Source organism: Pteropus vampyrus, unplaced genomic scaffold (genome assembly GCF_000151845.1).
Source record: "Pteropus vampyrus isolate Shadow unplaced genomic scaffold, Pvam_2.0 Scaffold66, whole genome shotgun sequence".
In the NCBI taxonomy this organism is placed as follows: domain Eukaryota; kingdom Metazoa; phylum Chordata; class Mammalia; order Chiroptera; family Pteropodidae; genus Pteropus; species Pteropus vampyrus.
The window spans coordinates 1,680,634-1,692,823 of NW_011888847.1; the positions used below are offsets into that span (position 1 = coordinate 1,680,634).

General features: G+C 47.1%; 1 protein-coding gene and 1 long non-coding RNA gene across 2 annotated transcripts in view; one reads left to right on the top strand and one right to left on the bottom strand.

Moving 5' to 3' along the window:
- Positions 1-12,190, top strand: part of KCNK12 (potassium two pore domain channel subfamily K member 12) — a 45,489-nt gene that overhangs the window by 20,815 nt on the left and 12,484 nt on the right. The window lies entirely within an intron of this gene.
- The window catches only part of LOC111740592, a 22,151-nt gene continuing 14,505 nt past the window's right edge, over positions 4,545-12,190 (bottom strand). The window contains exon 3 of the long non-coding RNA XR_002780663.1: positions 4,545-4,875. This is a non-coding gene — a long non-coding RNA (uncharacterized LOC111740592). The remainder of the gene's footprint in view (positions 4,876-12,190) is intronic.

Sequence of the window (12,190 nt, forward strand, 5' to 3'; positions counted from 1 at the left end):
ACCTTTATAACCTTTTACCATCATTTTAATAGGGTCTTACAAGGAGAGCAGATACATTCAGGTGATTAGATGATCATCGTGAAGTAGAAGTCTCCCAACCTTCTGAAATCTGAGGATCACGTTAAATGCTAGAAATATTTTTACAGAACACATATGATAGAGGTCATATATACTTTCAGCATCTGTTAATAGGAGAAACACATATTTATACAAAGTCCTCTGAATTAATTCAATACCACTCTTAAATGCATTAATGGTTTTACATTTACATATATTTGGAAACAAATAGCATGAGCATGTAGGAGAAAGTTATTATGGCTGAGAACAACGCTCAGTGAATAAATAGATTCAGACGCCCTTGCAATAATTGCAGAGTGGTAGGAGTCCAAGCCAGAAAACTAGGCCCCACAGCTCTAGGCCCTGGGAAGCCATAGCAAATTTTTGAATAGGGGAAGGGCTGTTCCTGGGGCACTTAAGTTCTTGCATTTACAGCTTTTCCCTGTCCACTGGTGGTCTCTTTCTCTGGGAGAATATCGTGGGGTGAATTCCTCCCCAAGAGAGCATATAGATAATGCCAGCTGGCCTCCTGAGCAAATTGTTTACCCAAAGAAAGCAAAAGAAGCTTAGTGAAATTCAATCTGGAATTTTTATTCTACCACCTTCCTCTTCTCTGTACTTCCTTATCCCCTATCTTTAGAAATTCTGTTCTTTGTTCTCTAACAGCACAAATGGTCAACATTTCTAAGCGCTATGCAAAACGTTTTACACACTTTATCTCACTTGCTCCTCACCACCATCCTCTGGAAGTAAGTACAATTCATAGCCTCATTTTATAGATAAGGAAACTGAGGCAAAGAGAACTTAAGGGCTTTCTCAGATCAAAGAGCTAGTGAGTGACAGAATTGAGACTCTAACTCAGGAGCCCCTGCCTCCTCTGCCATTCTTCCCCCCACCCCACACCCTTCCGAGCGGCAGACTTGGTGCTGCCTGACTGAGGAATTTAGAGACGTAACAGATACTAACATGATTGAATTGGAGATGGCCCTGGCCTGAGTGTAGCTAACACTCCCCTTGCTGCACCTTAGCTCTAGTCCAACAAGACCTGGTATCGTGCACCTCTGGGTCTTAACCACAGCATACTCTGCCCAGAACACACTCTCCTGTCCTCTCCCCTTCTCTTATGCAAAATCCACGTAGCATTCAAAGGCCACTTCCTCTGCAGAGCCCACTGTAATAATTCAGGCTTCCCTGACTCTTCTCCTTCGTTTCGCTTCTGCCAGTGATGATCCGGCTTCTCTCCCCACCAGACTGTTAGACTCTGCTTTTAAAAAATAATGACAAAATGAATAATCTTTAATTCATCAAAATAATGTATCTTCATTATTGAACATTTGAAAAAGAGAAGCACAAAGAAATGAAAAAAAAATTCCCATATTTCCTCCTCTAAAATAGAACGATGGAGATATTCCTTTGAGTCTTTTTTCTGGATTAAAATTTGGAGTCTTACTTTTCATATATTGATATGTAATGTAGAAATAAACTTTTTAAAGCATCCCTGTTTGAGGAAGCACAGTATTCCTTGGAGAGGATGTGCCATGGTTTGTCAGAAGCATGACTGCACCTTCCACAGGACCCCCCAAGGAGGGCCCTGGTGTAGACCATGTGAGTGAGTAATTGGGTTGCCTAGGGGGTGGAAAGAGGGTGGGTTATGTTTGGTGCGTGGTACGTATTAGCCACAGGGGGGCCATTTAGGAGGCTGGAAAATTACAGAGCGCTCATGTTGAGCCCACGTCTGCCAACAAAGAGCATTTAAAACAAATCCCATGAAATTATAGCTTTCTCAACCTGTGAGTTACTCAGGAAGGTACACGGGACTGGTGTGTTTTAGTGAGAACACTTGGAACAATGGTGCTAGCCATCTCTAGGGCCCGGAAAGGTGGGGTTTGAAAGAGAAAGGCTTCCCAAGCTGCTGTTCTCAGTAAACAATCCGTCATTCAGAGATGACGTTCATGGTGGAGGCCCTGGGCAGAAGTGCCAGGGCTTCCCCGGCTGTGAGGCCTCCCTGAAGGATGGGCTGAGGCTTCACTAAGATCTAACGATGAGAACTCCTTTGGCCTAGCTTACCTCAGACATCACGTGTTGTTAAGGGGTGTTGTGGGGGGATGGGGCGATGCAGGGGGAGCGCTGGCATGTCTGTGTGTCTGTCGTCCAAGTGGAGTCAGTCCAAAAGAAGGATAGGTGAAATTGGTGGTGATGGTTCTAGAACATTGCTCAGCCTTTGCTGCCACCAAGAGCTAAGGGAGGACAGGCCCCAGGGACTTGAGACAACATCTGGGGATCCCCTGCTCCCAACAGCAGTGATGGGATGTCCTCCTGGCTCTTTGGTGACAAGCACCCTCGCCCTCCTCCCATCAGTGGCAGAAACAACTTTGAGAATTGAAGCTGGGTGGACAATGCTTCCATTCCTTCACCAAGAGATGGGAAAGACTTTAAAGATGTTACACATCCTTTTACGGACCTCCAGAAACAGCGGCAGAGAGGAGAAGTGGGGACTGACCCATCCCGCAGCCTTATCTTGCTGGCCCAGCTTGCAGAAGACCAGTCCATGGGCAGCATCCTCACAACCATCCTGATCCTTTCTCTATCCTTTTTCCCAAAGAGCCCACAGAGCAGGCGCCTGGGAGAATATACCATTGCTTTCTGGGGTGACTGGCCGCAGGGCAGAAGCACCTAGTGGGACAGCTGAGCTTCCAATGGGCTTCTTGCTCTGGAATCCCTAGACACCGTGTTGTCAGAGATCAGAGACCCACAAGGGGAAGGTTAGCCATTCTAGGGTCACTGACCCAAGTTTTGACACCCCCTCCCCAACTTTCTTGCCTTAAACCATGCCTTGTAGAGCCTCAGATGGTGCATCTGAAAACAGAACAATAGCACCCACCTCATAGATGGTTGGGAGGAAAGGTGAATAAACTATGTGTGAAAATAACCTTTAAAACCATCAGTCCTAGTATATAGAAGCCTAGTAGGGAAGGCAACAGTGTAACGATCAGAGCTAAAAAACGTGGTTGTCATCTGTGCTTGTTGTGGTGGGGATTGTTGCTCTTTGTGGTGGTGGTGGTGGTTGTGACAGGGTTTGTGATATAATGCTCTGGCAGCTCTCTTTCTCAGTTACATTAACACACCTGCTCGAGTAAATTAAAATTCCCACCTAAAATAATTCCTTTAAAGAGAATACATTGCATGTCAGTGTATAGGCTGACCCATGTATTTATCCACCCAAGAGTATAAAGTTTTTCCACTAGCCAGTGCAGAAAACCTGTAAGCTTTTCTGTGTCTTTCCTGGCTGCTCAACGTGGCATGCACTGGCTTCCCACACCCCTGAGTTCTTTGCAGGCAGCAGAAGCCTGGGCACCTTCACCTGGCTTTGGTACCATCATCTCATATGCTGTCCCTGCTGAGGAACTCAAGGGTCACTGTGCGGCAGTGATTTCTCTGACAACAAAAGGATCTATGCAGTGTGGCCAGGGTCCAGCTGAAACCTCTCATAGGCTCCAGAAAGATCAGTTCAGATGCAAGGCCCTAGGTCAAGCCCAGGGTGGCTGGCGCCCACTTCCAGGAGACCCTCCCCTGAAATCTCCCAAGAAACAGAGCAAGAAGGGAGAACCGGCAGCAGAGTCGCTTTACATTTATGAAGGTATGAGTCTAGACTACAGCAGTCCCCGCTTATGCTTGGGGGATATGCTCCAAGACCCCCAGTGGATGTCCAAACTGGTGGATCGTATTGACCCTGTATATACTGTTTTTTCCTATACGTACATACCTTTGCATTTAAAGGAAGCACTTTCTCTTTGGCATCCCTGAATTGCTAGCATAACTCTTGCACTTAAGGGGCATCATTAAGTAAAATAAGGGTACACGAACACAAGCACTGCGATATCAGGACAGTTGATCTGATAATGGAGATGGCTACTAAGTGACTAATGGGTGGGTAGTAATATACAGCCCGGATATGCTGGAAAAAAGGATGATTCAGGTCCTGGGCATGCAATTTAAAACTTATGAATTGCTTGTTTCTGGAAGTTTCCATGTAATATTTTCAAACTGGTATTGACCATGGTAACTGAAACTGCCCAAAGCGAAGTCGTGGATAAGCGTGGACCACTGTAATTTTTAAAAACCTAAATTCCTTCTTATTCTCTTTACTGAGCACCTACTAAATACCTGGTATTGTGTTGGATCTGAGTGAGACTAGAATTGTGACTCATTTGCAAAGGCACCAGTCCTTGGGCTGTGCATATTCCAGAGAGCTTTTGAGGAGCAGCAGGCCTCTGTGCAATCCCCCTGTGCAGGGCGACTAGACTCTGTCCCTGGAGCCCAAGCCCAGTGTGGGGGTGAGAAGAGCCAGCACCAGAGAGAGCCTGAAGAGAGGTGGCCCATGAGAGGAGAACCACGGGCCTGAGGGCCTGAGGGCCTGAGCCTGTGTGCCCCCTCCGGAGGAACTCAGTGGGTCTGACAGAAGCAGCTGGTTCCTCCGCTGCCCCCACCTCGCCTGGGAGGTTATTGCTCTGGGTATAAACAGTCCCCTGAAGTTAGCAGGATAAATATAAACACAGCCTCCTGATCAAGGCTCAGAAACTAAGCTTTGCATCTGAGCTCCCTGCTACCAACGCTGCTGCAAAACACAGAATAAGCAAGGTGCAGCCACACAGGGCTGCTGCAGCTTAGCAAACAGGCTGTATTGGTCAGCTTCTTTTCTCATAATTCTGGAGGCCCGAAGTTCAAGACCTCTCTCCTTGACATGTAGGGTGGCTGTCTTCTCTCTGCATCTTCACATAGACTTCTCTCCATGCATGTCTATGTCCTAATTTCTTCTTCCTGGGTGAAGCATAGTCGGTATGCATTTTAGAACCTAATTTCAGAACCTTCCTGGGTGAAGCATAGTCAGTACGCATTTTAAAGACCATCTTGGAGAAAGAGATACATATATTGGTGGGACTGCTGTGACTTGCGGATTTCCAGAAATTGCTGTTGCTTATCAAATATGACTAAAAGCCAGCTTACTGCCACAAAGGATTTGAACAAGTGATAAAACTAGTATAAGTTGAACTGTAAGCTCTAAGAGGGTAGAGCTGTGTCCTAGCAGAATGCTTACACATAGCAAGTGTTCAGCAAATCTTGTGGACAGGAGAAAGACAAGGGAAAGGAGAGGGAGGGATGATGGAAGCTGAAAGATCATTGAAAACTGGTGAGAAATGTACCAAGCGCTGGGACAGTCCTATAGCAAGTGATCACTACACTGGCTCTGAGCATCCATTGCACAGGCAAACTGGGCACTCAGCATTCAAGAAAAAGGGAGCAAGGGCACAAGTGCCCCCAGGAAACCAACACTTCAGATCTTTAATTCAAGGAGAAATGAATCGCATACATCTCTAAATAAGGGACATAGGCAATGATATTTTTTCCTTTGGTTTTGCAGAAGCCTGACATAATCTTCAAAAAGTTGTTTCCATCATCCCTTTTTAAAGGCAGGAAGTGAAACATTAAACCATAGTGAAAGCATTTCTGTGGGGAGCAAGGATAATATGGTCCGCAGTTGCTATTTTCTGATGACCTGACTTAATATAGAGATGGCATTTAGAGTCCCCACAAGAGGGACCCTAAGCCACTCAGTGTATGGAATTGCGTTATAGCAGCCTAAACAGACTAAGCCAGAGAGTGAATGCCTTTAAAGCAAGATCTGATACTTGACAGGCCGTTATGAAATTTCAGACCATCATTTGTATTTTCTTCAAGACAGAGGTCTGCCCAGCTAGACCTTCTCCTTTCTCTGCCGTTTGTGGGGTTTATGACCTTAATAATAAGCATATTTACTGAGTAGTTACTCTGCCAAGCACTCTGCTGAGCACAGAAGCTGTCCCATCTGATCCTCAAAGCAACTCGGTGAGGTAATACTGCCTCTATTTGCTAGACGAGGTGTGGCGAGTAGCTCTGAATGAGTGGTGGGGCCTAGATACAACCCGCATCTCTGACTCCAGGGCCTGGAATTTTAACCACCATATTCTGATACTAGGGCAAGTTACTCAACCTCCCTGTCTTAGTCCATCCAGGCTGCTATAACAAATATGCCATAGACTGAGTGGCTTAAACATTTATTTCTCACAGTCTGGATGCTGGGAAATCCAAGATCAAGGTGCCAGCAGATTTGGTGTCTGGTGAGAGCCGTCTTCCCGCTTTCCAGACAGCTGCCTTCTCACTGTGTCCCCACATGGTAGAAAGTCAGCGAGAGAGCTCTCTGGGTCCCTTTTATACGGGCACTAATCCCATTCATAGGGGCTCCACCCTCATGACCAAATCACCTCTCAAGAGTGCCACCTCTTATTACCATCACCTTGGGGGTTAGGATTTCAACATATACATTTTGGAGGAACACAAACATACAATTCATGACATCCCCTGTGGTTAAGTAAGTGAAGCACCTGTCTTGACCCTGAGTTCTGCCAGGCATGACTGTAAGCTTAGCCTTCCCTGGTAAAGCGGTTTCAAGGGCTGTCCCCACTCCCTGTGTCTATTTCTTCCCCCCTTGGCACCTTCTATAGCCCCCTGCAGTCTGCCATCCATGAGGCTGTGCCTCGTCCTTTCCTGCCTAGAACCAGCTAGTTGTCAAGTCCCAGGGAAACTGTTAGGTGTCTATCTTACTAGATCTTTCTAGAAGCTTCCTTGCCCCCTCATTCTTGCTCCTTTAAACCAGTTGTCTCCTCTGGCTTTAGTGACTTTGTTCTCTCCTGCTTTTATGTCCTCCCTTTGGCCGCCCTTCCTTAGTCCCCTTCTGCTACCACCCTGCTTTGGGCCACCCAGATCCGTCAGATGCCACAGCCCCAAAATGGACTCCTGATCTCACCTCTGCGCATAGCAGCCAGAGTGACTGGCTTTATTATTATTATTATCACATTATTTATTATTATTACCGTCATGTAGAGTTTTAATAAGTAAACATTGAGTGAGAGCATGTAAACACTGTATACAAAATAAAACTGACACGCCCTCGAATATTTTCTGTTATAACTGAAAGATGTCAGGCTTGAGAGATGAGATTGAGAGACAGGAGGTACAAATTCTTGCTCAGACTCGAAGTCACATTACCTCCCACAAATTCAATTTCCTTGTCTATAAGATGGGGAAAAGGATGACATTCTCTTTCCTGGGTTATAGTGATGACCAAATGTAATAAGGCAAAAAAAATTTGCACTATGTACTGTCTAGGGTTATTTAAAATGTTAATGGTTGTTCTTACAATCTTAATTCCTTCTTAAATGGTATGAGATTCTGCTGACAGAAAAGAAAGGCAGTTATCAGTTATATTCAACATCTCCATTGCCCCTTGAAATCTACTTGAATTATTTAGTGTATTTCTTCCTCTTTTCATAAAACCACTGGTTTATCTGTTTATCTCTCATTCAAAGTTAAAATGAGAATGTTAGGTTTTCTCATATTCTAGGGCATTTGTGTAAGTTAAACTTTGCCCCGAGCGTGTCCATGAGAGGGTTGCTGACTAATCTCTATGTCTAATGTGTTCTTTCTCTTTCTCTCTTCTCTTATTCTCTAACCCCCCCCCATTTCTTAGCCTGAGGGCCTTTGCTCCAGCTCTTGACTGGCCTGGAACACTCTTATCCCATAATTTACTTGTGTATGGTGTTTGTAGATTATCCATCTCTCATGCTGAAATACAGCCTCGTGAGGCATCTGTTTGGATCACTGCTGTATCCCAAATGCCTGGCACAGTGCCTTGCACATAGTAGGTCCTCAATAAATATTTGGCTGGAGTGGGTGAGGGAGGGAGAAGGTATGTGTTTAAAGAAAATTAAATATAATAAGTTTTTCTAACCAGATAGTTAGATCTAGATAAATAAAGAAAGAAAGAAGTATTCGTTGAGTGAATGAAAGCATCCTTCACAGGCTCCTCATCTGCCCTTTAAAGGGTTCCCCAGGGGCACTTGTTCTCACACTGTACATGACCCCTGGGAAGTCTAATCCATATGACCCCTGAATCCACATCCCAGACCTCCCAGACCCTCCCTCATCACCTCCACCTGCCTGGCTAAGGCATCTTTATGACTCAGCCAGCAGCGCCTCCTCCGGGAAGCCTTCCCAGGTCTCTTCTCTTGTTTCCCAGCGTCCCCCAACGTCACCCAGGCTCTTACTTTCATAACGATCATTCTTTTGAGAACAGAGGCCTTATTTTATTCATTTTATTTATACGTTTTTAAACATAACAATGCTTATTGGGGGACAAGTTATAGTTTCCAAAATAGCAACTGCCCCATTTGTACCACAGGAAATGTGAAATATTTATAAAAACATATAGAAGAAAATTAAAATGAAAACCACCCAGAACCTAGGGGTGTGTATCACCTATGAAATTAAATACATGTGTGTGCGCACACACAGGCACAGATACAGCCAAATACATCGGAAGACTTGGAAAGAATTTCTTTAAAAACAAATACTGAGTGGCATCCAATCAAATGCCGCGATGGAACGCTGAGTGGAGAGCCATTCTGAGACGAGCAGAGCCGCCCCCGAGAGCAGGGATCTAGCCTGGCGCTCACAGCGAGGCTGGGGGCCCTGATGTGGAACGCGAGCCGCTTCACAGGACTCCTACATCAGACCAAGTGTTATGACCACGATGAAGTGAGATGAAAACAAGACCACGCACCCATAATCATCTCTGAACATAGACCAAATGAGAACACCATCCAAACCACAAAAAATGACCAGGCGCTGCCCTCTGTTTAATGTGAGCGATTGCTGCTTCTTGACCAATCACAGCTTTAAACTTGCTCCATTAGTCCCACCTTCTAGGTAAGAATTATCAAGACCCCCACCCCTAGAATTATCCCTGCTCCTTGGCAGCATCCAATTCAGAGCAAAGCCTTGCTTCCTTGAGCCTTCCCCAAAATCACCCAACTCAAGCTGAAATCCTAAATAAGTCCTTTCTGCTATTCACGAACTGAGACGCCCTGCAGCAACCCATGGTATACAGTCTCCCCTGTCGCCATGAGTCAGTACACTCAGTTTTGTCCAACTGTGGGTGTGTTCGTGGTGGCCTCTGGCTGCAGGGTGTGGACAATATCACACATCATCATATTCCTTCCCTAGCTCCATGCCTGGCACATAGCAGGTCTCAGGAACATGTCAGATGAATTAACTAAAACTAAGATGGAAACCCTGACTCTTACAGCACCTGCTTGTGACCACTAGACAAACTGCCAGTTCTGTCAGGAATTTAGCAGCTGTCCTGTGAGCACCCGCTTTATAGAGGGTGAGAGGACATCTAAGACATTGGCTGCATCCTACAGACAAGACAACACAGAAAAACTGAAAGGGTTAAATGATGCTCTGGAACAGTAGTCACAAGCAGCACATAGCTAAATGCCTGAGGGGCTGAAAGAGCTACCAGGTGATGAATTGGATGCAGACAGGTAAAGAGAAAAGGCTATAAGTTGTTGTAGACCTTGCAAGCTGGGGAACAGTGGGTGCACAGGCATGGACGCAAGAACGTTCCTGGTACATTTGCTGGATGCTAGGTTCTGTGTAAGCGTGGATTCTGACTGTCTTGCTCACCTCATATCCCCCCCAGTGCGTGACACAGAGCAGGCTTTTAGTAAATACCTGGGAAATGAATATATGTGTATGAATAAGTCAGTGAAGGAACCTGAGGGCCTGAAGAAGTCTCAAAGAGGGGAGATGATGCCAGAAAAGTGGGTCGGGGCCTTGAATGCCAATCTAAGAAATTCTAGATCTTCCTGTCAAATAAGAGCTCGGCATGGTATGAGCAGGAGAGCAATCCTGGCAGAGCTGTGCTTTAACACAATCGATCTAGAACAATGTGCAGAACAGACCAGAAGGAGAGAGAAACTAGGGAGTCTGGGTCCCAGGTCATCAGAGCCTCTCTGTGCAAATAGGGGGAGAGGCTAAAGGCAAGGTGATGACTGGAAGGAAGCAGAACTTGGAGCTGGGCAGACCTGAGTAGGAGTCCTGGTTGTGCCATTTTCTGTGACCTTGAACGAGGTCCCTGATACCACTGAGCCCCAGCCTCTACCTCCTGTCACTCAGGATCTGGTGCACTCATGCCACAGACCCAGGGCAGGCATTTTGGCAAAGTCCCTGGCTTGGTACAATAATTTGCATGTTTCAGAGCAAAATCACAGCTGTGTTCTCTAAACCCAAGGCTAAATCAGGCCTCGAGGTGCAATGGAAAGAGACGTGGGTGTGGCGGTTAGACCTGCGTGTTGGTGGTGTTCTTTCACTCGTTACTTCTCTGAGCCTTGGTTTCCTCACCTGAATAATGACAATAACCCCCCACTCCCAGGAGTCACTCTGGGGATACGTCTGTGGAAGCACCTGCAGAGTCTGAGCACTGGCTAGGGGCTCCATAAAGCAAGCCCCTCCATCCCTCACTTCCTGTAAGCCAGGGATCGACCTCCCTTCCTTGTAGGCAGCTGAGAACAGAATGTGAAGTAGGAACTGGCCCCTACGTGGTTTGGAAGAGGGGGTGCATCACCCCTTAGCCTCAGTCCAGGGGCCTCATGACCCAGCCAGGACCTAACAGAGAGCCTTCACTGACCTCGGGCAGGGGGCATGTCAGCCAGCCAGCAGAGCAGACACAGGGTTCTATGGACGCTCTAGCATGCTTCCCTGGCTGCAGCTTTAAAGTATGGGTTGGTTCTCATCCTGCCTTCTCATCTTTACCACTCCTCTGGTACAGCCAACCAGGCCACCTTCCGTGAGAAGAGGTTAGGGACAGGAGGCAAGCCCTGGGACAACTCCTTGGACTGATAGATCCAGAGCCCGAGAAATGGTCCCCAGGCCTGAGGGAGTTGTCCAGAGGGCTTGGAATCTAGCTTCTCAGGCTCTCGGCCCCTTTCCCTATGTCTCCCCTCAGCCTGGGCACAGAGGCCCCCCACCCTTCTATTGGGCAGGGATGCAGGGTGCTTCTCTAGGTGTATAAAAACTGAATTGACTGAGCAGAGTTGGAATTGTCCACGTGAGAGCAGGGGTCTTTGCTTACAGGAACCACCACTGGTTTCCTTTCTGAAAATCTGCTCATCTATCACAAATGCTTTGAGGTAAAATGTGATTCACTTGACATTGTACTGACACTTCCAAGCAGAGGTGGATAGACTTGCCGTGTCCCCACAGCCAGGTCTGTCTGCCTTTCTGAGAGGCAGCATGTGCCCTACCACAGCCCTGTGTGGGGATTCTGAGCTTGGGGAGCAAGGAACAGGGCCAAGACAGTCATCTGGGCTTTTCTCATCTCACTGCCCTGGCTCCAGGCTCTCGTTGGCCAGGCTTTTGTCCCTTCAGGGACTGTCCCTGCTTTCCTTGGTCTTGGATTCAGTTTTCTCGCACAATTCTGGGCTGAGGCTAGGGCTCTGCTCTTTTTGTGGGGGGCAGGAAGGGTGGTGATCTCATCCCTGAAAAAGATTAGTCATCAGAGAGACAGGGACAGATCTGGGGGTGGGGGGAACAGGACGGAGGACAGGCTCTATGTAAATGAGTCATCTTCCCGCCAGCCAGCTCCACGGGGCCTGAGCTTGACAGCTGCTCCCCGGGAGAGGTTGTTAAGCAGGAGCTACCCGGAGGTAGGAGTAGTTAACCAGCTTTTAATAACTCATTTTGCTGAATGATTTCTGGTGAGGAGAGAAAACCTTAATCGCACAGACGAAGCGCAGAGTGAGGGGAGGTTCAAGTCAGCCCCACCAGCAAGGAAAGCAGTGCCATGGTTCAAAGCCGATTCTTGGAGTCACTTGCCCATTGCTCATACCTAACCAAAACTTCCCTAATGTTAAAAATCACCAGCCCTCCTGCTCTCATCAAACACAGAAGATCATCCCAAAAAAGGCCCCCACAAAACAAGCCAAAAGCAAACAGGAAAATGGGGAGGGGCCCACTTTTTCCATGCGCCTTGCTGGCCGGCGCCTCTTTGGCCTGAGTCACTGAGCATTCAGTATGAGCCCAGCCTCACGCTGGCTATGGAGCAGAGAAAACCAGGCTTGCAGCCCTCAGGGTGTCTGTCCATCGAATCTGCAATTTAGACAACTCCATAAACGCCAACAAGGAGAGCAGCCCACAGTCTCAGCTTTTCCACAACAGTCCCATTTCCAATATCCCACCCGGCTGCCACACTCAA